Source organism: Mirounga angustirostris, unplaced genomic scaffold, assembly GCF_029215605.1.
Source record: "Mirounga angustirostris isolate CCGP_5_RB_7025 unplaced genomic scaffold, mMirAng1.0.hap1 SCAF_8, whole genome shotgun sequence".
Lineage (NCBI taxonomy): Eukaryota > Metazoa > Chordata > Mammalia > Carnivora > Phocidae > Mirounga > Mirounga angustirostris.
This window is the reverse complement of record NW_026991716.1, coordinates 64902367-64928748: the sequence shown is the minus strand read 5'-3', so window position 1 is coordinate 64928748 and position 26382 is coordinate 64902367. Positions and strand designations below refer to the sequence as shown.

At 37.1% G+C, this 26382-nt stretch overlaps 1 protein-coding gene across 7 annotated transcripts in view; it reads left to right on the top strand.

Annotated features, from left to right (window-relative positions):
- The window catches only part of FILIP1 (filamin A interacting protein 1), a 184776-nt gene that overhangs the window by 6821 nt on the left and 151573 nt on the right, over positions 1-26382 (top strand). The window lies entirely within an intron of this gene.

The window sequence follows — 26382 nt, the reverse complement described above, 5'->3', positions numbered from 1 at the left end:
TGCTATTTCAGTGTGGCAGCCTAAGTCCATGAGGAAATGACAGCCTGGGCCTGTATTTGGAGGCTCACAGTTACTGTGACGACAGCACCCACTCCTGGAAAACAAAGACGGTCTGCTTGCCAGGGTGAGCCAAGAAGAGTTTTGCCAGCTCAGATTTTTCCTAATTATTCTGTAAGTCTTGAAATGTGACACTGGAGATCTTCAAGGCTCTTTGTGTTTCAATAACTGTTTAGTAAGTGATACATGCTTGGGCAGTTTGGTATTTGGATGAGGGAGGGGCCTCACACATAAGCTTAACTTTCACATGTTGTCTTGATAGATATCATCTTCTGGTTTGGACATCACCAAACCAACTGCTTTGATCACAGCCTGTTGTTTGTTCTGGTACATAAGGAAGCCAGCTGCATTGGTAGAATTCACACCTCAGGGGCTCCTCAGTTTTGGATCACATATCTCCACCTTCTATATGCTGTTTATTGTGGAGATCATTGCCCAGCATACCAGGTGTTCTTATCAATGACTGTGCATCTGAATCCCAATTCTTTTTTTTTTTTTTTTTAATTTGACAGAGAGAGAGGGAACACAAGCAGGGGGAGTGGGAGAGGGAGAAGCAGGCTTCCTGCAGAGCAGGGAGCCTGATGCGCGGGGCTCAATCCCAGAACCCCCGGATCACGACCCGAGCCGAAGGCAGACGCTGAACAACTGAGCCACCCAGACGCCCCCTGAATCCCAATTCTTATATGATGATATAATACATAATATAATGGTAATAACTACATATAATACATATCATCTATATAATATGTATTATATAGCTATATATAATTATTTTGTATCTATAGATGATGATAATACTAGATAGCATATACTGGAGATTATTCTGTGCCAGGCATTGTGCCAAGCATTTTACCTGGATGATTTTATTTGCTTCTCATAACAACCCTATGAGGCACTAGTTTTATCTCTGTTTTATGGATTAGAAAAATGAGGTTGGTAGATGGTAAGTAACATGCCCACAGGTAGGTTGGACGTTCAAACACAGGCAGTTTGACATTAGTCAGCCCATATTTTCAACCACTTTCTTGTAAGGTAGGCAGTTGTTCAAGGAAGACATTCACAGAGGTGACTGTGAGATGTTTTAGTGAAAGTTGTAGGATGTGACACTGCAGGGGCTCAGACTTTTCTCCCAGATCCCAGAGTAGAAACAGAAGCTTCAGTGGCCCCTGGAGTTGGGCAACCCAGGAAGAGCCAAGCCTGGGTACTAGAATGCAGAAGCTATTCTTCCACAGTTATTGATGGGGCAGTGTGGTTCTTTTTTGGGAGTGAGAGGGAGAGAGAGAGAAAGAGAATCTTAAGCAGGCTCCACGTCCAGCACAGAGCCCAATGCCAGGCTCAGTCTCACAACCTGAGATTATGACCTGAGCTGAAATCAAGAGTCAGATGCTTAACTGACTGAGCCACCCAGTGCCCATGGTTCTTGGTTTCTACATTGCTGAGTTGATTCCCTGGGAGAGGGTGGCATGGAGCATTTGCTTTTGTGAGTTATTATGGCTCTCTTGTAGCCAGATCCTTTAAAACCATTGGAGTTTTGGTCTCCTTGTGTTGCCTCTGTTGACAACTCAGAACCCCACCTTCTGTTGTAACATTCAAAATGCTCTGCAGATCTCTGCCTTGGTCATTAGCATTCAGTTTGTTAAGTGGGTTCAAGAGGGAGTCCTACAAAATTCTTATTCCAGGTGTTGATAGCAGTGTTCCCTGAAGGTCTTTGGTGGTGCATGTACATTGGTTGGAGGAGGCAATGAAGAAGGGAATAGAAGGTCTCATTCCATGTAAGAGCTCTCATAGGCTCCCCCAAATTTTGCTTAGGTAGTGAGTTGTCAACCTGGTACCATGTTGTTCCTTCAGAAAAAAAAAGGAGAGTTTGCTATAGTTTAAGGAAAATTATCTGATACTTTCAGACAGTGGTTTGCTACTGTGATTAATAGCGTGAACTATTTTATTGGATATTTTATTTAATTCTTTTATCTTTATTAACCAAGAATGACTACTAATGATGCTAAATGTCTGATCACTTGGATATAATTAAAATTCTTGAGTTTCTATTTACATGTATGGCATTTAACTTTTGGATTATCTGAAGTAAAAGGAGAGCAGTTCTAATAAAATTTTGATGGAGCAGATAATGCTTTGCTTTTTCTTATGCCTGTGTCCATAAATACTCTATGTATCAAATATCCAAGGTGATGGGATTGAATATTCTAGGAACTTGAGTGTTTCATGTGAAGTGAGCACATAACAGAATGAATCTCCACCCTCTGAGAAATTTTATTCTATGAATTGAAAACAGTATCTTGTCAAAAATATATTAGCACACCTTGCCACCACCCCCCCCCCCCCCCGCCAACATACACATCAACACTCATTACTGGTCAATACACAGGACTTATACCACTGCTTACCTGACATGCTAAACATCTTGCAGCAAATATACTCTTTGCTCTGTGTCATAGGTTTATTTAATTCAAAATAAAGGTAGTGATATATTAAATGTCATCAAGTCCCTCTGTTTCATTCACATGGTCTCCCCTGATTTCCTTCTAACAAATGAACTCAGAACTTTCCTTATGTCATTTCTTATCTTTATGTAAAAGGGTGCAACAGTATCGAAGGAGGGAAAGGATTAGTGTTATATCTATTGGAGACAAAGGACTGTTGGCTTCTGGAAGGTTTTTTTTTCTTCTTCTTTCTTCTCATTCAGTTATTCTAAATCTCTCTTGGCAACAAAACTGATATGGCTCTTAAGTGAAAGATATTAACAGTTTATCATATTAATGCAGGAGTTTTCTGTCAGAGCTCCTGGTTCTCTTTGGACTTCTGTACCTGGTCTGATTTCAAGCAGGAATGGGGACTCCGAGTCTCACATTGTCAATGATTATACAGCTTTGGCCTTGGAACCACCCATATCCAGCAGGACACGGGACTCTGAGCTCACTTGGAATTATTGGGTCATCCAGTCTTGAGGCTCTCAACACTCCCTGTGCATCAGGATCAGCAGGGATGTTCTAAAAATTCAAATGCCTGGGGCTATCCCCCAGAGGTTCTGATTCAAGTTGACTGACTAGGTTTTTTGAAGCTTTTATGTGATTTTTTTTTTTAAGATTTTTTATTTATTTATTTGAGAGAGAGAGAATGAGAGACAGAGAGCATGAGCAGGAAGAGGGTCAGAGGGAGAAGCAGACTCCCCGCCGAGCAGGGAGCCCGATACGGGACTCGATCCCAGGAGTCCGGGATCATGACCTGAGCCGAAGGCAGTCGCTTAACCAACTGAGCCACCCAGGCGCCCTTATGTGATTTTAATGTGCATCCAGGGTTGTGAACCAGTTACCTAGTACAACCTCATCACTTAAAAGAAGATAGTACTAAGATGAAGAAAAGAGAAGTCACTTGGCAGAAGTTACAAATTCCAGTCTATTACCCTTTTTATCACATGATCATAAGAACAATAAAGTAGCTAATACATAATGAGTGCTTTCTATGTATTAGGCAATAGCAACCCCATGAGGCATATATTCATATACTCTACATTTTATAGATAAAAAGGCTGAGGGAATTGCCCAAGGCTCTCCAAAAAGCAGGTGGCAGATCTGGGATTTGAGTCAGGCAATTGGACTCCTCAGTTTGTACTCTTTTTTTTTTTTTTTGAAGATTTTATTTTTATTTTGAGAGAGAGAGAATGAGAGACAGAGAGCATGAGAGAGAGGAGGGTCAGAGGGAGAAGCAGACTCCTTGCTGAGCAGGAAGCCTGATGTGGGACTCGATCCCGGGACTCCAGGATCATGACCTGAGCCGAAGGCAGTTGCTTAACCAACTGAGCCACCCAGGCGCCCCCTCAGTTTGTACTCTTAATCTCTTCATTGCTTTGCTGTTCTGGAGCTAACTCTGAGAATATAAGGTGTTGAATGGTAGCTGCTTCCTTGTGTCAGCATCAGTAGTCTTGTGGCAGCTGGCCTTGGTGCTCTGATAACTAAGTGAGCTTTCTGCTTGGCTAAAGATTGGGTCCTTGCTTTCTCTATTTTCCCAATAAGTGAGTCAAAGTGGAAGCAACCTGTTCTCTTAGACACTGTTCCAAGGTGCTCCATTTCCGCAGTGGATTTGTTTCTATATAGTGTCTTTCCTTTCCCTTGTGGACTGATATAATATCTTCTGCCTTACTTTTGGGCACATAAATTTTTTTTTTCCAGTGGAAATTCTAACCACAAACTCTAGTCTCCTGTTCAGACATTTGACTTTTCCGCTAGTCCTGTGACTTTGGCTGGGTTCGCTATTTTCCCTGGGATTCCCCTATCTGGACTTACATACCACCCCTTAACTTCTCATGATATCAGCAACAACAGGAAGGGATTAATTACTTTACTTTTTCTATAGCAGCAGGTGCAGTGGAAATAAGCTGGTCTGTCCTGTGCAACTCACTGGTCCCATGGTCAGTGAGTTAAGTACCATGCAGACCTTTTAAAGTCTACACTTTTTGGCAGCATGTATAAAATTAGTTTTCTGGTTGATTCTGTAAGTTTAAAATTCTACAGAAGGATTTTTACACCTAGGGGAAGATCTATATGCATTGTCTGGTTAAATCATACCTTACCAAGATGGAAATCACCAATGGCAAGTCCTGTAACACAGATTATTCTAAGCATTAGAAACTAAACAAAAAGTGAGAGATTATAATTATCCTGATTAATATTTATGTGTAAATTTTAAAAATTAACATGATAATAGACTCAGATATGAAGGGTTGATTTTTGGAATCACATTGCACAAAATAAGTGCTCAATAAGTGTCTGCTAAATTGAATCCATTAAATGTGGAATTGAAAAAAATAAATGTCTTGGAATTGAGAAAGAAAACATTACTGACAAGTTTCCATTGATTGGATTGAACATTTTTATAAACATGGGAATAGCAATCAGTAACCATGGGTGATTATCTCTCTGCTTTTCAGTATTCTTTTTTAACCTTATTGGTCACATATTGCTTTTATAACAACACAAATTAAAAATCAACAAACATTTACAATGTCCATTAGAGTATCAGAGAATAACCATGAGTGGAAGCTGGACTCCAGCTATGATTAGCATGATATAGATGTCTTTCCAATAACAGACCAAAACTCTTACTTTAAGTATAGTGGTATAACGGGGCACCCGACTGGCTCATTTGGTAGAGCATGTGGTTCTTGATCTAGGGGTTGTGAGTTCGAGCCCCATATTGGGCATAGTGATCACTTAAAATAAATAAATAAATATAGTGGTATAAGACAACTATTGACACAAGTCTAATTGCAAATATTTGCCCCTCATCTTTTCACTCATGTACTGCAAAACTCATGAAAAAAACATAACCAGGCTACTTATTGTGGTTTATTAGCTGGACATGTCCTCATCCTCAGAAATCTATTCTGGAGTTAGGATTACTCCACTCCCCAACAAGTGGTGAAACAACAGCTGCTATTTAATAAATGTGTCTGCTGACAGCCCCAGCTGATGAATATCCTTGAAGTTCCCTATCAGCATCAATACTACCTACAATATTTCCCAAAAGGAAATATTGATTATAGTTGCTTGATTTTGTCTTCATTTCACCATAGCTTTCTTCCCTGCATCACTTCCCCCAAATTCCAATGATGCTGTTATTTACATCACCATTCACATCTTCCAGGGAATAAAGTCCCAGTGGAACACATGTGTTCCTGGTGATGTATTGCAATGGAATCTCACCAAAATGAACACGTGAAATGCTGAGCTCTAACAGAAGAGAGGACAAGGGAGAAAACCAGATGAAAGTGACTTGTGGTTTCTCGGAAAGTGAAGAATTTTGTCCTTTTGAGAGAGAGAGAGAGAGATCAGAGGAAAAAACAGAACTCTTGTTTTCCCATATAGTATGAATGCATAGTTAAAATCCTACAACTTGATTTATGTCTGGATTACTTTAATTTCTGTTCCCAAACACTTTCCTAGGAGTTGGACTTCTACAGTACTAACACTAGTATTGTGTGAGAATTTAAGAGGATTTGGGCTGTATGAAAGGAACTGATTATAGAGTGAGATCCACTCAGTCTGCTTATCTTGAAAAACATGTTTTGGGCTCAACCAGGCAAAGCCCATGTATGGAGCTGGAAGAGGGACTGGAGGTGCTGAATTGGGAGCAGGTAGAACACGGGATCCAAATGGTATGGGATTAGATGATAAAGAGTGGTCCAAGTTAGCGGTGGGCATCCGAAGGTCTAACCTAAGGTTATGGGGTGTCCTGGCAGGCAGGTAGAGCATGGCTGTGTCTGACAGGCCGAGAGCCAGGCTTTTAGCAAGCCTGTCAGTAGGACCAGGGAGGAGAGCACGGGGCTGGGATTCAGGGACAGGATAATTCTGGAGTAGTCCTAGAGACTGTGAGTGAGATGCCAGAATTGTAATGCAATGTCAGAACAACTAAGATATGCTAACTCTGAGGGTACTGTGCTAGAGGATTTTGTGTCCCTCCCGCTTCACATTTAGTATACAGTGCTTACCCATTCACTAAAGATTTATTTAGATTTATATATGTCAGGCACTGAGCTAGGGATTGGGATACAATAGTGAATATTATATATCTCTACTCTCTAATAGGTGCTACAGGTAAAAACAATGCAGCAGAAACGAATGTGATTAAAAGTTTCGAATATCTGATTTGTCGCAACAAGTCCACATAGCTTTACAAATGGTGGGCAACTCATAAATTACATTCTTTCTACTTACATGGTAATTTTAATGTTTTTTTAAGAATAATGTGATGGGGCACCTGGGTGGCTCAGTTGGTTAAGCGACTGCCTTCGGCTCAGGTCATGATCCTGGAGTCCCGGGATCGAGTCCCGCATCGGGCTCCCTGCTCAGCAAGGAGTCTGCTTCTCCCTCTGACCCTCCTCCCTCTCATTCTCTCTGTCTCAAATAAATAAATAAAATCTTTAAAAAAAAAAAAAAGGGACTGCGGACGGGCGCCTGGGTGGCTCAGTTGGTTAAGCGACTGCCTTCGGCTCAGGTCATGATCCTGGAGTCCCGGGATCGAGTCCCGCATCAGGCTCCCTGCTCAGCGGGGGGTCTGCTTCTCCCTCTGACCCTCCTCCCTCTCATGCTCTCTCTCTCATTGTCTCTCTCGCAAATAAATAAAATCTTAAAAAAAAAAAAAGAATAATGTGATGAAGAGAATGCACTATATACATACGTTTTCATCATACTTAAATCTGTAGTGGCCACAGTGAGCCAGCCAAATATGAATCTTGTGGGCTAGAAAATTCTTTACTTCACCACCATCCACACTCTGAGTATTCTTTCAGAACAGTGACCACTCTTAATGTGTCTAAAAGGGGGGAGGATGACTACTTCCTATAAAATTACTTGCTTTAGGACTTTCACAAGCTTGTGTACTTTGAAAAATGCATATATTCAGCACTTCATCTCAAGTGCCTAACTGCTGCTAGAGCGAGAAACCCGAGTGAACAGCCAGGAATTTCTTGACGTGCGAGTTGGGAGGCTTGCCGTACCACATATTAAAATAAATTTTCAAACCACACTCATTCAAACACTTTGGTGGTGGTGTCAGGATCAGTTCATATCCGATGAGGAGATCAAGGGAAAATAATAGAAAGACCAGAAAAATAGACGCCTACACATAAGAAGTTAGGGTTGGGAAGGAGAGGCATTTCAGATCAGAAGAAAAAATATGGATGTTTCAACGCAGGTTGAAATAACCGGGGGAAAAAAGAAATTAAATCTCTACATCACACCTTTACCAAAATACATACTAGATGCACCAAAAATGTAAGTGTAAAACAATGAAACCGAAATACTTGAATATAGATAGATAGATAGATAGATAGATAGATGGGGGAAGATTTTCTTAAATAAGACAAAAAAGCAGTAAAACAAGACTAAAATATTTGACTCTATAAAAACTGAAAACTTTTACACAGAAAAAACTTATCTCATGAGCCAAATATAAACAGCAAGCTAGACAAAAATACTTTTGACAAAAATAGCCAAGGACAAATATTCTTAATATAAAGAGCTCTTTTAAATGAACAAAAGAGTTACAACAACAGAAAAGGGAGCAAATGACATAGATAAACAATTTATAATATGTGAAAAGCTATTTAACCTCACTGATAATTACAAATTCAAATTAAAGGAAGGCAGTATTGTTTCAACCAACCAAGACTCTAAGGAATCCAATACCCAGTATGGCGAGGATGTGAGGAAATGGATGCTAGCTACATGCTGCTGATGGGAAAATCAATGAGGGCAAGCTTCCTGAAAATCACTTAGACAATATGTGGTAAAAATCCTTATAATCAGAAGAAAAATAAGGTCACTTCCATTTTGAAAAATAGAAGAGTCAAAACACATGTGATGCATTTTGAGAATGTATTGTTTCTCTTCCTCCTATTGTTCTCAAATATTGTCTATTGACTTCTAAAAGTTTGGCAGACCTAGAGGCCCTTATTAAAAAAAAAAAAAAAAAGTGCACATATTTCTTCCTCAGTAGCTTGGTAGGATTTCTTAGGAGAGACCTTGCTCCATTAAGAGTTTTTAGAAACAAGGCTCCTTAGTCCATTTTGCCCATCATTGAACTGCCAAGTACATCTTGATGGCAATGTATTTCCCGAGTAATGTTATTATCAAAACCTAAACGGATAACCAAAATTGACACAAATATGACTGGATCGTGAGGGTGAGAGACCAAGTAGCGGATGCAATGGGGGAAGGGAGCAAGGAATTCCCTGCCTTTGATCACTCCTTTATGAGAGGTAGGGAAGCTGAGACCCAGAAAGTTTGACTTTCTCAAGGTCATGTAGTTTATTAACTCAGGTATATGAATTCACAGATGAGGCACAACCAGTATTGCATAGCATATCTTCCTGGAATTTAGAACATGAGCCGTCTTGGGTTATTTCCCAAGATAACTGTCAGGATTTCTCTGTCTTATCCCGCCTCTGGCACACTCCACAATTTGGGTTTTTCAGAACATCAGCAACTTACTACTCATCAATTCTGTCTGTCATTCCAGGAGGCGGACGGAGGCTGTTACAGAGTGGTATGTGGTGTGCATGAGTCCTCTGAGGGGTCTTGTGAGGGTGGTACATCCTGTGAATGATGCCCAGCTTCTTCCCACTGGTCTGAAAGCAGGGACATTTTGTGAATGCGTAGGGAGCAGTGATGTGGTGAAATCTCACTCACTTTGTGTGCTGGCATTCTTGTTCTTTCTTCTGGGAAGTCCTCTTTTGGAGGAAGTCACTCCTGAAATGTTACATAGAGTGAAGGCAGGCACTAATCATTTTAAATCAAGCTGATTATTGAGATCATCTTTTGCTGTTTGGTCGTGCAAGATGCACTGAGATGAGCGGTGGTGCTTATCACTTTGGTTGTCCTTTCAGGCATTCTTTTTCATATACTGGGCTTAAGTGAAAGAGTTCCCTTTACTTCTCTTAGACCCACAGATAAAGGGGAGTGAGACCAAACATTACAGGCATACGTTTATTGCACTTCGTTTTGCTCACTTTATTGCTTTTCACAGATACTGCATTTTTTTTTTTTTATTTTTTACAAATTGAAGGTTTGTGGTAACCCTGTATTAAGTCTATTGGTGCCATTTTTTCCCAACAGCATCTGCTCACTTCATGTCTTTATGCACAGTTGGTAATTTTCACAATATTTCAAACTTTTTCATTTTTAGTATATTTGTTACGGTGATCTGTGATCAGGAATAATGACTTGCTAAAAGCTTAGATGATGGTTAGCATTTTTGTAGCAACAAAATCTTTTAAATTAAGATATGGACATTTTTTAGACATAATGCTATTGTACACTTAATAGACTATAGTATAGTGTAAATGTAACTTTCATATGCACTGGGAAACCGAATGACTTATTCTCTGAGAAATATACACCTTGAGGGAGGGACCTGCCATTTCTTCTAGATTGTTGTACAACAGAGCAGAATTTGAAGTACAAATTACCATTCAATATGGGGATCAGAGCAGATGCTTGGGAACTGGAGGATGGTCTGACTTGACTAAATCTTCTCAGTTTTTGTTTTTTTTTAAATAGGCCCCATAACCAAAATGGGGCTTGAACTCATGTCCCTGAGATCAAGAGTCACATATTCTACAGATTGAGCCAGCCAGGTGCCCCTCTTCTCAGTTTTTTATATTTGTTTTTCTATTCTGGAATTTTCTACTTTAAGGAGGAATAATGTTTACTACATTAAGAGGTTGGAAGAACATGGTGTGAGTACCATGATTATAAGGGGTGTTTAATATACTCAGAAAAGGTCAGAATCTTGGTTACATAAAAACCTCAGCTAAATTCAAAAAAATTTTCCTAAGTGCTGTATTTAAAGGAGCATTATAAATTGTAGGTTTAAAATATGTATGTGGAATGGATTGAATACAATTTTCTAAAATATTCTTGAAAAGATTCTATATAATGATGGTGTGAAATTACTTTTTTTAAACCCAACTTAATGTCCTCACTAAGAATGGTTGATTTATTTGTTTAATTTGGTTCAAACCAGACTAAAGGCTACATATAACCTCCTATGCTGTGTATGATCTGGACTGAACTATAGAAGCAGTTGTCTATGTATTTTTCTACTTAACAGCCTGATTAAACTGAATGGCAAATTAAAAATAATATCATATTGAATAAGAAAACGTTGGTCATTTTAACCTTTTTTAAAAATTTTATTTATGTATTCATGAGCAACAGAGAGAGAGGGAAGCAGAGGCAGAGGCAGAGGGAGAAGCAGGTTCCCTGTGGAGCAGGGAGCCCGATGTAGGGCTCAATCCCAGGACCCTGGGATCATGACCTGAGCCACCCAAGAGCCCAACGTTGGTCATTTTAAAATGGCTTAATGGATTAGTTCATATGGCCAAATAGATAAGGAATATTTCATTTAAATTCAAAATTCAATAAGGTATTCTCTGGAGGTCATGATGCCAAAATTGTATATATGTATGTATGTATAGCCTACCTTCTTCAATAAAAGATTTAAAAGGTTATCATATAGATTTGGTAGGGATTACTATGAATTGTTCCAAATAAAACTATGATGTTGCTATATTTTTATTTTTAACTGAAAAATGAGAGATTTATTTATTTATTTGAGAGAGAGAGGGCATGCACGGGAGTGGGGAGGGGCAGAGGGAGAGAGAGAGAATCTCAAGCAGACTCCCCGTTGAGTGTGGATCCTGACATGGGGCTCGATCTCACAACCCTGAGATCATGACCTGAGCCGAAATCAGGAGTCAGATGCTTAACAGACTGAGTCACCAAGGTGCCCATAATGTTGCTATATTTCTAAATAAAACATTTCTTGGCTAGCAAATGCACAGACATTTAGCTTTCTCCATAATACATTTGTTTTGTTTATTTTTTTAAAAAATTTGATACAATCATGTACTTACAGAAAAGTAGGAAGTATTTTTTTTTCCCCTGAACCATTGGAGAGTAAGTTTTAAACCTGATGTCCTATCACCCCCAATTCTTTAGTGTACATTGCCACAAACAAGGCTATTCTCCCACATAACTATGACACAAACATCAAGATTAGGAGATTAACATTGATACCTTACTACCATCTAATGCTCAGGACATGTTCAAGTTTCCCAGTTGTCCCAGCAATGTCTTCTATAGCAAAAGGATTTACTTCTGAATTACATATGGCATTTAGTTGTGTCTCTTTAGTTTATTTAATCCTGGAACATTCCACTAGTTCTTCCTTGACGCTTTTGAAGATTACAGGCCGTTTATTTTGTAGAATGCCTCCTCATTTTGGGTCTGTCTCATGTTTCCTCATGATTAGGTTTAGGTTATGCAGCTTTGGCGAAGCATTTGTTTTTAATGCCCCAAAATGTCTTCTCTGATACCAGAATTATAACTTTATTGACACAAGAAGGCTATAATCTAAATTTAGATTTTCCTATGATTCCATCCTCTGTAACTTTAACATCATTTTTGACCTTTATGTAGCCTGTTTTGCTGCATGAGTTGTCGTAGAAAGTGTCACCATTTACTGCCTTTGGTGGTCTGACTCAGGGTTTCTCAACTGCAACATAACTGGCATTTTGTGCTGGATAATTCTTTGTTGTGGGGACCTGTCTTGTATGTTGTAGGATGTTTACCTTTATGTATCATTAGCCTCCATCCACTAGATACCAGTAGCCCTTCCTGCTCTAAGCTGTAACAACCAAAAATGTATTTAGACATTGCCAAATATTCCCGAGGGGCGAAATTGCCCCTGGTTGAGAATTCCTGGGGTAGCACATTTCTTTTATTGGTCTGACTTCTGATGGTATTCAAATCCTCCTGAAACAGAAACAGAATACTTTAGGCAATTTCTTTTCTTTTAATTGAGTTCCATCTTCTTTTAAATCCTACCAGAATATTCTACCACATTCTAACAGTGGTATTTTCTTTAAATACTAAATACTAATATGTTCTAACTTAGTTTCCAGTGGGCCCTTGGCAGCACATGAGACTTGCTTGACTTAAGGTTCCAGAACAAGATGTTTTTGGTGTTTAGTTCTCTTTAAACAAAAGCAGATACCTCACACTTTCCTCCATAGTAAATGGGACTTTCTAATTCCATTGTTCTCTTTGTTCCTACTACAAATCCAAGCAATTCTTCTAGTACCAAATTGGTAAGCTTCCTTGCAGCGCCTGTAGTATTTCAACAATAAATATTTTTTGAGATAAAACCTAGATGTAAATGTAAAAACGTTTAGCACTTATTGTTTGGTCTATACCTTTTAGCAAGTAATTATTTTCCATTTAGCACTTTGTTTTATACCTTTTTGTTTGTTTGCTCATTTTTAATTTACTGTTTTGTAATCCCATCTCATTGGAGGCTCTTGAAGGCAGAGATATACCTCCTTTGTGTTCCCAACAATCCTGACATATGGCTAAACTATGTGGAGTGAATACTCAATAAATATGGGATTCAATTCAACTGCTTTTGCTACAAATGGTTAAGAATTGAGTATTTTAGAATATGACAGATTCCCACCAAGCTTACCTCTAGAAAGTACAGCAAAGGAATTTAAAAACATAAATCAACTTTTCTAGAATTTTATATTTTTAGTCATTTGCCTTAATATTCGCGTGAAACAAGTGGAAGAAATATCTATTCTCTCAGTGGGAAGGTGAGCTTATTTCATGTAAATGGTGTTAACATGGTTAATGCTCTACCTGAACTGTCCTACTTTGAGGAGTTCTTTTCTCCTCCACAGTTTTTTCATTTTGTGAACAAAATTGTGGCCAAGTGTCCCTCAACAATTGCAGAATATATATGTCAGCACTTGAAAGTTACCATAACAACCATCTGGATTTTTCTCTCACTTGGTAAGTTTGGTTAATTATAACATATTTGGTTTTTTTCAAAAGCAATTTTTACCTTTCAGCAAGTCCAGGGTGCTCATTTTTCTGTTGACTGTAGAAATGATAAGACATTTCTCCAAATTTTGACAAATATAGAGATCATATAAGATTTAGTTGTTACCATGGTCAAATACTCAGCCAGAAATATATTTTTCCAAGAAAAAATAATTTTGTTTTGGGTTTAGTGGGGAAAAAACACTTTACTAAAATTAACTACTAATCCAAGAAATTCTTCTAGTACCAAATTGGTAAGCTTCCTTGCAGCGCCTGTAGTATTTCAACAATAAATATTTTTTGAGATAAAACCTAGATGTAAATGTAAATATGTTCAGTTATTCCAAATGCCCAGTAAATAAATCAGATGAAATTCTTTACAGTAATCAAGTAAGTAATCAAGTTGGTAAGATCAGCAAGTAATCAAGTTGGTAAGAAAATCTTTTAAGAGCATACTGTTGTTTTTAAAAAGATAGGAATAGCTCTTAGTATTTTAATAAACTTAGAAGAACAGATATATTCTCCAAGATGGTTTTTTTTTTTACTTGCTATGTAGCATTATGCAATCTTAAATACAAACCAGTATTGTTATAAATATAGTGATTACAGAAATATATTTCAGGCAGGCTTGGGGCTTGGGCTGGTTGGCCGGGGCTGAACCTGGAAAATTGACCCACCATTCATCTGATTTTGCAGTAAACTCAGAAACATGACAGAGTTGTCACCAGTCATACCTGTGCACATGCAGGTACTCCTCTAAGACTCCAAAACAGAGATTGGAAGAAATAGCACATTGCCAAGTTCAGTCTTAGGCTGTATATTTATTTTTCTTTTGTCTACAACTCTTCCAATATTTCCCTATCTTTGTAATTAAAGTTTACATTCCTAAGGTAAGGGAGTGAAAGCAAGAGGGTATAAAGTACCTTTAGAGATAGCAAATGGAAGCATATTAAGTGACCCCAAAAGAGCTGAACACCTTTAGAGGGGTCAAAGACTGGGAAATTTGGTGCAGTCACTGGGAAAGCTTCTGGGGGTCCTGCTCTGCACAGCAGTCTTCAAGCTCTTCAATTTCTGAATTCTTAACTTACGTAAAGGAAGTTAAAGGCCCATAAATCCTTTGCTTGTCCTTATTAAGATCTTTCCAAAATTAATTCCAAAATTAATAATCATATTTGAGGCCCTTGTGGTGATTAAAATTTCTCCAAGAAACTTGTATTAAGTCAGGGAAAGCACTGAAGATTCAAGTTCTACTTATATATTTGGCTTTTGTTTATTATAAATGGAAATGGCTTTTGAGAGAGGCTCCAATATTTTCCTTTAAATGTAATATAATGAACTCAGTGCTTCCATTTTAATTTTAAAAATCAATTTTTTCTTATCGCTTCTCCACTGCTGATAAAGAAGTTTTTTTCTTAAAATTCCATTGGATATTTAGTCATTTTCATTTGGATTTTGTTTTCATTATTCATTTATTTGACACATATTTTTAAGGACCTACAGTGTTACGGTATCATAAATAGGCACGGTGGGGATAGCAAAGCAAATGCAGATATCATCCTTCCTCGGGATCTTCTATAAAGTTAAAAAAACACACATCATCTTCAGCTGAATCAGTTTGAAAGTAGACCTTATTTCATATCCAGACTCTACCGACTGAAAAGGTGTATGCTCTACTGCTCCCACAGTCTTCCCTCTAGAGTATAGACTTTAATTAGAAAGGTGGAAAAATGTTAAAGATGTAATGAGAAAAGAAAGGTAAAAATATGGTTAAGAGACTTTGAGATTTGGAATGTGCTCTTTCTTTCAATCTCTGTGGGGCTTGATGGGGTTCTGGGAAGAAGTAAGATTTATGATGTACTTTATATTATGTCTCTGTGACCAATATATGTGTTGTGGAGATAATTTGATGCTTTTAGTTCTTTAAATATTGCTTCTTAAATAAATCCATTCAGTCCATTAACCATAGTTAATGTTTTCCCACTGGTTTGCACATGTCATAACTGAAGACCAATATAGACTAACAGGGAAGGAGAAAGAAAAATTAGTACATTCATGAATTATTCTCTGTTCTCACTTTAGACAAGTTAATTTTCCTTAAATTATCAGGTTCTGTCTTAATCATAGGCCACTTGTGGTTATCAAGAAATAAATGTTTATATGTTTGGATCACAGTTTTACATTTCACACTAAAAGCCCAATTCAATTCATCCTTCAACACTCTATCACAGAACAGTCAATGTGGGAATCAAAATTCTAAAAAGTGGATAATTCTTAATTATAAAACTTTTCTTCCAATAAATATTGAACTAAGATTTGAGAAAGACCATCCTGTTAAATTAACATTCAAATGTGATAATTGCATTAAAAGGGTGACTCTTGTTTCCAGAGTAATCATATTAGAAATTACAGAGCATTTATGTCTCAGCATCCTGGATGGGTAATTCAAACCTCACTCGAAAAACAGCCACAAAAAATATAGGTCCACCCAAGACTACCTTTCATTTTTTAAGACCAGAGAGTAAAGGATATGGTGTAATGTGAAGTTTCTTTCGATTCCCTAGTACTATGAGTGAAAGGAAGAAATTAAAGATAATTTGCACATGAAAAATAATTTAAATTTAAAATTACCTCAGCAATAGATTCTCCTTATTAAAAAATGAGAATTTAACAGATTAAGCTGAAGTACTCTTTGATTATCCCTCTCTCCACTGCCTTCTACCTTAGTCCTCTCTGCTAAAAATGGTCACCATTAACAATGTGTAATATGCTTCCAGACCTTTCTCCATGGGGATAGAAAAGATATCTCTGTGTGTGTATATATTTTAACATAAGTAGTGTATCTGTCATTTTCCTTATCAATATGGCTTAGACAATTTTTCGTGTTTGTACATGGAAGTTCACTTCATTCTAGAAAATTGCAGCATGGTCTTCCATAGAAAGGGTGTACAATTATTTATTTAGCCATTCCTGTTTTTATGAATATTTAAGTTGCTTTGAAGTTTTCATTGTTACAAATAACATTGCTGTAAAGATGGTTGTCCATGCCTGCTTGGGCACAAAGTTTAAGTGTCTCTCTGGGGTAGATATTGACGGTAGAACTTTGGAGTGATGAATTATACAAAATGAACTCCTAAGTGCTGATACTTGTTTCTATATTCCCTGAACATCAAATACTCACTGAAATTGAATTTCCTCCATTAAAGTGAAGTTGAACACCAGTTTATATGAATCTTGACCATTTTTATTATTTCTTCTGTAAATTATTGTTTATATGGTTGGCCCATTTTTCAATTAGATTGGTTTTTCTTTCTTTAAATGATTTGTTAATTCTAATCTTTTGTCATATATGCTGCTTGTCTTTTTTTTTTTTTTTTTTAAATATTTTATTTATTTATTTGAGAGAGAGAATGAGAGAGAGCACATGAGAGGGGGGAGGGTTGGGAGGGTCAGAGGGAGAAGCAGGCTCCCCGCCGAGCAGGGAGCCCGATGCGGGACTCGATCCCGGGACTCCAGGATCATGACCTGAGCCGAAGGCAGTCGCTTAACCAACTGAGCCACCCAGGCGCCCGCTGCTTGTCTTTTTTTAAAAAAAAGATTTTATTTATTTATTTGAGAGAGAGAGAGAAGGGGCAGAGAGAGAGGGAGAAGCAGACTCCCTGCTGAGAGAGGAGCCCAACTCAGTGTTCCATCCGAGGACCCCGAGCTCATGACCTGAGCCTAAGGCAGACGCTTAACCAACTGAGCCACCCAGGCACCCCTGTTGTTTGTCTTTTAACTTTTAAAGTGCTTTGGTCATTCAGGTATTTAACTTTTGATGTAGTCAAAAGTTATTTATAGTCATTATATTTACTTTTAGAACTTCTGCTTTTTTAGTGTATTATTTCAGATGGCTTTCCTGACTCTAATCTTATACATATTTGCCTACATTTTCTTCTAATAATTTATCATTTAGAAATTTAAGTCTTGATTACAATTTTGTGAGAGGTATAAGGTAAAGATCTAACAATTTTTTCAAATGGTTAGCTAGTTCTTATTAATTTGAAATGCTATACCATTTTTTTCTCAATGATTTGAAATTCCACTTTTATCATGTTTCATATATATGAATATATAGGTACACATATACATACATGCATATTTATCCACTTTTTTAAAAAGATTTTTTATTTATTCATTTGACAGAGAGAGAGAGAGCACAAGCAGGGGGGAACGGCAGGCAGAGGGAGAGGGAGAAGCAGGCTCCCCGCTGAGGAGGGAGTCCGATGTGGGGCTCGATCCCAAGACCCCGGGATCATAACCTGAGCCGAAGGCAGACACTTAACTGACTGAGCCCCCCAGGTGCCATATTTATCCTCTTAACAAAAATGTTAGGTTAATTCCATGGTTATTCCTTATTTTACAGACAGGGAAAATGAGGCATAGAAAATTGGAGTAACTTGCCCAATGACACATAGTCAGGTAGTGGTGGAATAAGAAATCAAACCCAAGAGTCTGGATTTTATAGTCTGTGATCTTAACAACCACAGTCTATAAAATTCCTTTGTATGTGGATCTGTTTCTGGACTCTATTCTGTTCTTTAAACTACTTGTATGTTGCTGCATTAATATCATGTCTTAATTACCATAGATTTACAATATGTTTGATATCTATTAGGACAAGTTCTTTCTTTTTATATTTACTTTTTAAAAAATGACTTTAGTTATCATTGTTCATCCGATCTTATATATACATTTTAGAACTTTATAAGAAATTCTATTTGTATTTTGAGAAAGATTACACTGATATTAATATTAATTTGAAAAAGAATTTACATTTTAAAAAATATTGAGGTTTTCATCTATGAATGTAGTATATTTTTCCCTTTATTCAGGCCACATTATTTTTTTTCAGTTAAATTTTGTAATTTTTTTCCATAGAGGCTTTATTTCTATTAATTTTATTCCTAAGGACTTTATATCTGTCATTATTGGGAATGTGGTTTTCTCCCCAGTTACATTTTTTTTAAAGATTTATTTATTTATTCTAGAGAGAGAGAGAGAATGAGTTGGGGGGGAGGGGCAGAGGGAGAGAAAGAATCCCCAAAGGACTCCCCAATGAACACAGAGCCCAAGGCAGGGTTCGATCCCAGGACCCTGAGATCACGACCTGAGTTGAAATCAAGAATTGGATGCTCAACCAACTGAGCCACCCAGGCGCCCACCGCCCACCCCCTACCCCCCAGTTACATTTTTAAAAAACCACTGAGGTCAATGTATAGCAAAGTTGTTGACTTTTTATGCTGATTTTGCATCTTGCCATCTTACTGAACTTCCTTCTTAGTTGTAATAGTTTTTCATTTGATTATGTCCTATTTTCTAAGTAGATTATCATGTTTTCTGAAATTAATAGTAGTTTGTCTTTTACTTTCCAATCCCTATACCACTTAATATAGTTTTACTTAATGTCATTGGCTAGGATATCCAGTCTGATATTAAATAATAGCAGTGGCATTCTTGTTTTGTTCCTGACCTTAAACACAATATTTACAATATCATGTTTGCTGTATTTGGAGGGGGGGGTAGATAGATACCTTTTAACAAATTAAGGAAGTTTCTTTCTGTTCTTAGCTTTCATACACACACAAATACACACATACTCTCACATATATATCTCCAAAATTGAGTTATTGGGATATCATTTAAATTATTTTTTCCTAAATCATATGAATTATGTTAGTGAATTATATTGGTTGTTCACTATTAGAAAAATTTATCTTTGCATCCCTGAATAAACCTTGCCTGATCATAGTACATTATTTTTTAAATAGATTGCTGAATTTATTTTATTTAGCATTTTTGCTTTGATGCTTGTGAGTTTGGCTTATAAGTTTCTTTCCTTATGAAGTCTTGTTTTGAATTTTCAGAAAGCTTATAACACATACCTAAGTGGCTCGGTAGCTTCTCATATTTTCCCATTCTTGTTTGTTTAAAATATGCATTTTTAGTTTTTAAAAAGCATTGCTAAGAGTTGCCTATGAAATACCATGGGCCTGGTAATTTGAGGGAGAGGTTATAAATTTAAATACTATTTCAAATGTTTTCTGCCTTTGTTGGATTGATTTAATTTTCTTCTATTATTTTTTTCTGATGGTGTAAAAATTAGAAATTGTATTTGTGTTTTTCCAGTAATTACTATTCAGCAGCTAAATATGCAGCACATGCAGCTAAAATATATTTTCTATTAGTATCCAGAGTTAATGTCTTTCTACATTCACTGAACAAAACAAAATTTCTATACGTTTCAATTTTACTTGAAGGATTTCCTTTCATTACCATTTCCTTCCATGTTGAAATTATTTGGACTTTTAGTTCTATGTTATTATTTAAAAATTTTTTATCATTGTAAAAAATCAACACTTAAATAGAATTAGTAATGTAATTTAACGGATTTCTTTTTCACCATTGCTTCTCAGAACTTCCTTATTAACATATTTATGTTTTATTTTGGATGACATAATTATTTCAAAGAGTTATAGATGGCAAACTTACTGTTTCCTTCATGTTTCATTTGCATTTTGAATGATAGTTTGGTTGGGTATAAAATTATGGGTTTGGGCGCCTGGGTGGCTCAGTTGGTTAGGCGACTGCCTTCGGCTCAGGTCATGATCCTGGAGTCCCAGGATCGAGTCCCGCATCGGGCTCCCTGCTCGGCAGGGAGTCTGCTTCTCCCTCTGACCCTCCCCCCTCTCATGCTCTCTCTATCTCATTCTCTCTCAAATGAATAAATAAAATCTTTTAAAAAAAAATATGGGTTTAACATTTTTTCCTTGCTCTTTTGTTTCATTCATGCATTGTTAAGGAGAGTCTCTGTAAACTATTGTTTTTAGTTCCCCCCAATTTTTGGATTTGTTTCCTTTGTTCTTGGTCTTCTGAAACATTAATATAGTGTTTAAGTGTGGGTTTTAAAAATTTATCTTGTTCCACATTTGGTTAGTCCTTAAAGTGTGACTCATGTCACAATATATCACACTATACTCCTAATATCTCCTTCCTTCATTATCCCTAATATCTCTTTAGGTACTCTAATTATATTGGTTATTAAATATTTGAGTGTATTTTACATGATTCCTAACTTTTATTTTATACTTTATATCCCTTCATCACTTTTTATTGCATTTTAAAAGAATATTTTGGCCTAATATTCCAGTTCAGCAATTTTCTTTGACTATTCTGTTACTTGACCCACTTACTGAATGTTAGATTTCAATGATCAAAATTTTAATAGTTGTACTTTCTAACTGATAATTTTTTATGGATTTAATATCCTCTCAAATAGCTCTATGGATATGAATTATAGTTATTCTAAAGTCTTATCCTAACTTCTTTATTAGTTTTGGTTTCTAGGTGTAAGGCAAAGAACTCTGTTTTATCTCTTTTAATATTATTGGCCTTTCTCCAGGGCTTAGTGATTCCTAACTGAGTGTTTTCATAGCTGAGTCTTCTTGTTTGGCCGTCTGTTCTCTGCATTCCTGCAGCTGCTTAGAGGCAGGGGCAGGATATGCTGCTGGAACTTGTGTTTCAGTCTGTTGTCAAGAGCATAGGATGGTATAGGGCTGCCACTGGGCAGGGTGCTTTGGAAACTAGCTTCTGGTGAGTGAGTGGATGTCTCATTCCTTTTAGGTAGCTCCAGCCATCCAGGGTATCCAGGATGCTCCTTTATTTCTTTGAGCTAAGCTCCAATACCTATTGTTTCCAGCTGAAGTCACCAACTTATGTTGCTGTTCTTTGACTCAAAATGTAGCTCAGGTTGGTAGAGGGCAAGTGCTCAGTTCCACTTTCTTGACTGCTCCTGTTGCTGTCCTCTAACAGTAACACTTGTCTGTTGTCCCCAGCCTCTCTCTCGTCCTTGGTATTCATTCCTAACATTTTTGGCAGCACTCTCCTGTTCTTGTTTTGAGTTGTGATTTGCTTTGATTGATTTAATAACATGGAGCCCAACATGGGTCTTGAACCCACTACCCTGAGATCAAGACCTGACTGAAATCAAGAGTCATATGCTTAACTGACTGAACTGCCCAGGCTTCCCTGAACTATTGTTTTAAATCTTCATTTTGATCCCATTTGCTTTTTGTCTTCCAGTGTTTTCTCTCAAAGTTTATGGTCCTCCCAACGTTGATATTATTTTCTAGTTATATGGATTAAAAAAATCCTTCCTAAAATTTTAAGGTTATGCAGTGGGAAGAGGAGGCTACAATCTATTCCTAGTCTACCACCTTGAAATGGAAACCAGAGTGTAATATTCAAAACCTTAGGAATATGTTTTAAAAATGAATTTAACTAACCAGTTTTCAGGACTGCCATTTATGGTTGTGTATGTTATTCACTGTATGAAGACACCCCTGAAGAAATAGGTAGAGCTGAAATTGAACTCACTGTTTACTACACTGTGTGTCCTTGCAGAGGAAAGCTTCTGCTGGGTGGGAACTTCCTTTTTTCCCTAATTTGCACAGTGAGGTCCTATGGGTCAGCAGTGGCTCTGGTCATTTGAACTTTAAATTACATTATGTATGGTGATGGTTCCTTGAGTATATACTTATGTCAACATTCATCAAATTATTCACTCAATACAGCCATAAAATAAAGTTTATAAAGTAACAGAAATTATGTTATGCAAGTAGTAAAGTAGGCAAAATATGATCTTAGATTTAGAGGATAAATTCTGAACGTTTTTTTTTTAAAGGATTTTATTTATTTATTTATTTGAAAGAGAGAGAGAGAGAGAACACCAGCAGGGAGAGGAGAAGCGGGGGGGGAGAGGGAAAGAGAGAGAATCTCAAGCAGACTCCTCACTGAGTGCAGAGCCCAGTGGAGGCTCGATCTCACAACCCTGAGATTATGACCTGAGCTGAAACCAAGAGTTAGACGCTTAAACGACTAAGCCACCTAGGTGACCCCTGAAGGTTTTTTACAAATTGGTTGATATAATATAAAAAGTTTACCTTAGCTTACAAAATAACAGTAATTGTGAAAGAAGACACATTCATGAACCACAGAAAGATTAATTAATAAGAGATGGTAACTAGCCATTAATCTTTTATGAAGAAAAAAGTAGTATAGTTAACAACCTGCCTTGGGTATATTAGGGAAAGTCCTAGTTAGAGACAGAGGGATGAACTAGAGCTGTGTTGTCCAGCATAGTACCCACTAGCCACATGTGACTACTGACATTTAAATTAATTAACATAAAATAAAATAAAAATTCAGTTCTTCAATCCTACTAGTTGCATTTCAAGTGCTCAACACTCCATGTAACTACTGTTACTGTACCAGTCAGCAGAGATATAGACATTTCTGTGATTGTAGAAGGCTCTATTCTATAGTGCTGAACTAGGTAATCTCTTAATTTATCCTTTCCATCCTAATTGTTTTATCTCAATAGATTAGTACATCAAATGTGATCCCAGATTTTAACTGTCAGATTGTCTAGTGGGACAATGGAGTATGGATACATATTAAGTACAGAATAGGTACTCAGTAACTGATAAAATTATTGATGATGGATGTATAAATGGATATATATATGAAGACTGGCAGTGAATTTCCACTATTTGATAAAGTACTGAATTCATTCACCCATTCATTAATTCAATGGATATTTATCAAGTGTCTACCAAGTGCCAGGTACTATTTCAGGTGCTTGGGATATATGAGTATACCAAACAAATATCACTTCCCTTGTAGAGCTTACCTGCCAGAGGTGGGGAGATAGTTATTGTAAATAATAAGCATAAATAAATAATATCACAAGTCTTAAGGTGACAAGTGTTATAAAAAACAAAATGTGAAGCAGAGTAAGAGGAGTCAGGAGTGCTGGGTATGGGTAGAGAAATGAGAATTATAATAGTAAGTGGAGTGGTCAGGGTCATTTTAAATAAGGTGGTCAGAAGGTGATATCTGAGTAAATACTTGAAAGGGAGTAAACCCACATGAATATCTGGGCAAAGAGCATTCTAGGCAGAGAAAACAGCCAAGGCACAGGCCTAAGTTGGGAGCATGAGTGTCATGTTCAAGGAGTAGCAAGACGTGTGGCTGGAGCAGAGTGAGCAAGGAGGGCAGCTGGAGAAGAGGTTTGGGAGGTAACAGATTGACAACTCAAGCAAGGTTTTGTAGACCATTGTAAGAATTTTGACTTTAATTCTGAGACAGTTTGGAGAAAGAACATGATAGGACTTAAGTTTCAAAAGGCTAAGTCTAACTTCTGTGTTAAGAAGACATTACAGTAGGACAAAGACAGAAGCAAGAAGACCACTTGGAGGTTGTTGCAAAATCCAGGTGGAAGATGGTAGCTAGGTCTGGGGTGGTCATGGTGAAAAGTGGTCAGATCCTCATATATTTTGTAAGGAATAACAATAAGATTTCTGGATGGGTTGGATGTAGATGTTGGAGAAACGGAGTGGTCAGGTATGATTCCAAAGTTTTAAGGCTAGCAGCTAGAAGGATGGAGTCACCATTAAGGGAGATGGGGGAAGGATAAGGAGGAGTAGTTTAAGGGAAAGACCAAGAATTGAGTTTTGGACATGTTGAATTTAGGATGTCTGTTAAAGAAGTTGAGTAGTCTGTTGGATATGTAAGTATAGATTTGGGAAAACAATCTGGGATAGAAATAGTGTTACTGATAGATAAGCAAATATATTCTCTGTTAATGAACAGTAAGTTTTTGTATATCAGAAGGTGTGAATTGGCTGGCTGTGAGGTGGAATAAAAATGTCATCATTTTGTGCTTAGCGTGAGCTAGGGGAAGACCTGTCCATATTTTTGCTTTGGAAACATTCACAGAATGTTTAGGCATTAATTTTGACTTTAAAAAAGGATATGTTTCCCTGCAGGCATGGATGTTTAGTGTGCAAGGGTTTTCTGTGATTTTGCAGAAAGCACTTTTGCTTTTCTTGTTAGTATCAATACATTAGGATATATGCTGATATTTTTTTTTTCTCCTGGTCCCATAATATTTTCAACAATAAACCCCAAATTTCTGTACTTTACATGTATTTTATTTATCACAGCAGCATAAAAGTTTTCTCTTTAAGTTATAGGAAAGAAAATCTTGCTGTTTATTTAAAAGAATGAAATAATTAAACATAAGTATTTGAGCACCAGGCCAGAGTCTCATAAAAACAAGTTAATCAAAATTGTGGGGCTTTATTATCTTAAAAGGATGACATCAAGGATATGATTCTTGGATCCTTAAGGGCAGACATGGAACACTCCAACGTCTGTGCCAGAATGACCTCTGTGAAGCATAATATTTCCTTTTAAATATTTAGACATCATGATAGTTTTCTGTAGTTTTAATTCATAAAACATGGGTTTAAAAATGCCACAGAAGTATAGCATTTTTTTCAGCTGTCCCCTCCTTTCTTTCTACCTTGCTTTTAACCCCTATTAAATAAATACCCACCAGTCCTAATGTGAACAACTCAATTAGCACCTTCTTCCATAAATATGACCATTTACAAATATCTCTGGATAAGGAAATAAAATGATAAGGAAAAAGTTCACTGACTCTCAGTTAGGGTCATGAAGTTTTAAAGGAACTAATATAAATAAACTAAGATAAGAAACACTAGATAGCTTATTCTAGGTTTAACTATGTTGCTTCCATAATGCTTTTACTAATATTTCTCTTCTATTAAGACTCTTATCTTTGGCTGTTCTCCAGGTCAAACATATTGTAGTGGCCCATGTTACTCACAAGATCCTTGTTTTAATGATACCCAGAAAACTTTAAGTTTTGGAAGTTTCAGAGGAGTCATGTGAGTTAACATAGAGGACTCTCATTCAGTCTGTTTATTTTCAGCTGATTTGCTTTCTTAATTGAGTAATCCCAAACTGGATATTTATATTTTAAAAAAGATATTTAGCTATGTTTGCACGTGAGCATAATTAGCTATTCTTTTTCTTTCTCTTTAGGCTCACCTTACCCCACTACCCCACTCCCCCCCCACACACACATACACCACAGTAACCAATGAAGTTAAAACGGAACAAGATAATTCAATGCCTATTTTGTATACGGGATGCTAACTGCCAAGTAGTAGTTATGTTTAATAAATTAAATTCCTTCTTTCCATAAGATTATACTTTAGAGAAAGGAGATATGGAACATGTAAGGGGCATAGTAGTGAGCTTGAGATGCACTGACAGCAACAATTCTAAGACATGCAAATGCCCCAGGTCATGATACTAAATGCAGATACTTTGGCCTTAAGGCTCTTTGCTCAGTAATATCCTTTCCTCATCAATCTCATTTGTTTATTCTCTACCAAGAGCCAAATAGTTCAACTTAACATTTCTCACTACAGTGTGTCATTTTTTATTCTCTTGCCACTGTGAAGATCTCATATACAGATGAAGTCATGTGACAATAAGAAAAAATGTCTGAGTAGCCATCATCTTTAATTCCCATCACCCTGTTCCTGGACCCCCCACTTCCACCTGAATGGATTTTGGGCCACTGAGCTCCTGACGGAGGTGGTGAAGAGGAGATGCTAGAAAGATGAACCAAGTAAAGTGATGGTGGCATGGCGTATGGAACCGACCTGCCTTTGCAGCACAGAGAACCACGGGGAGACAAGAGAGTAAAAACAGAGGCTGGGTTGCAGGCTTGGATCGAGTTTGACGGAGAATTTTCTAGAGTTTAGAGTGAGGGAGGAAAGAGATTTCTTGAAGCAGTTGCTGTGCCTCGCTATCTATTTCTGTATCTACGTATTGATATATGTATGTACATATACGTACACACACATTATACACGTGTGTATATGAGTTAATCGATTAAGAATTAATCTTATTTTCAATTATTTTTGTTATCTTCGGGATTTCTATTGAGTTGGTGCAAACCAGGTTGGGCAAACTGATTGTTTACAGCTGTTACTTGTTCTTAGTGGGCCAG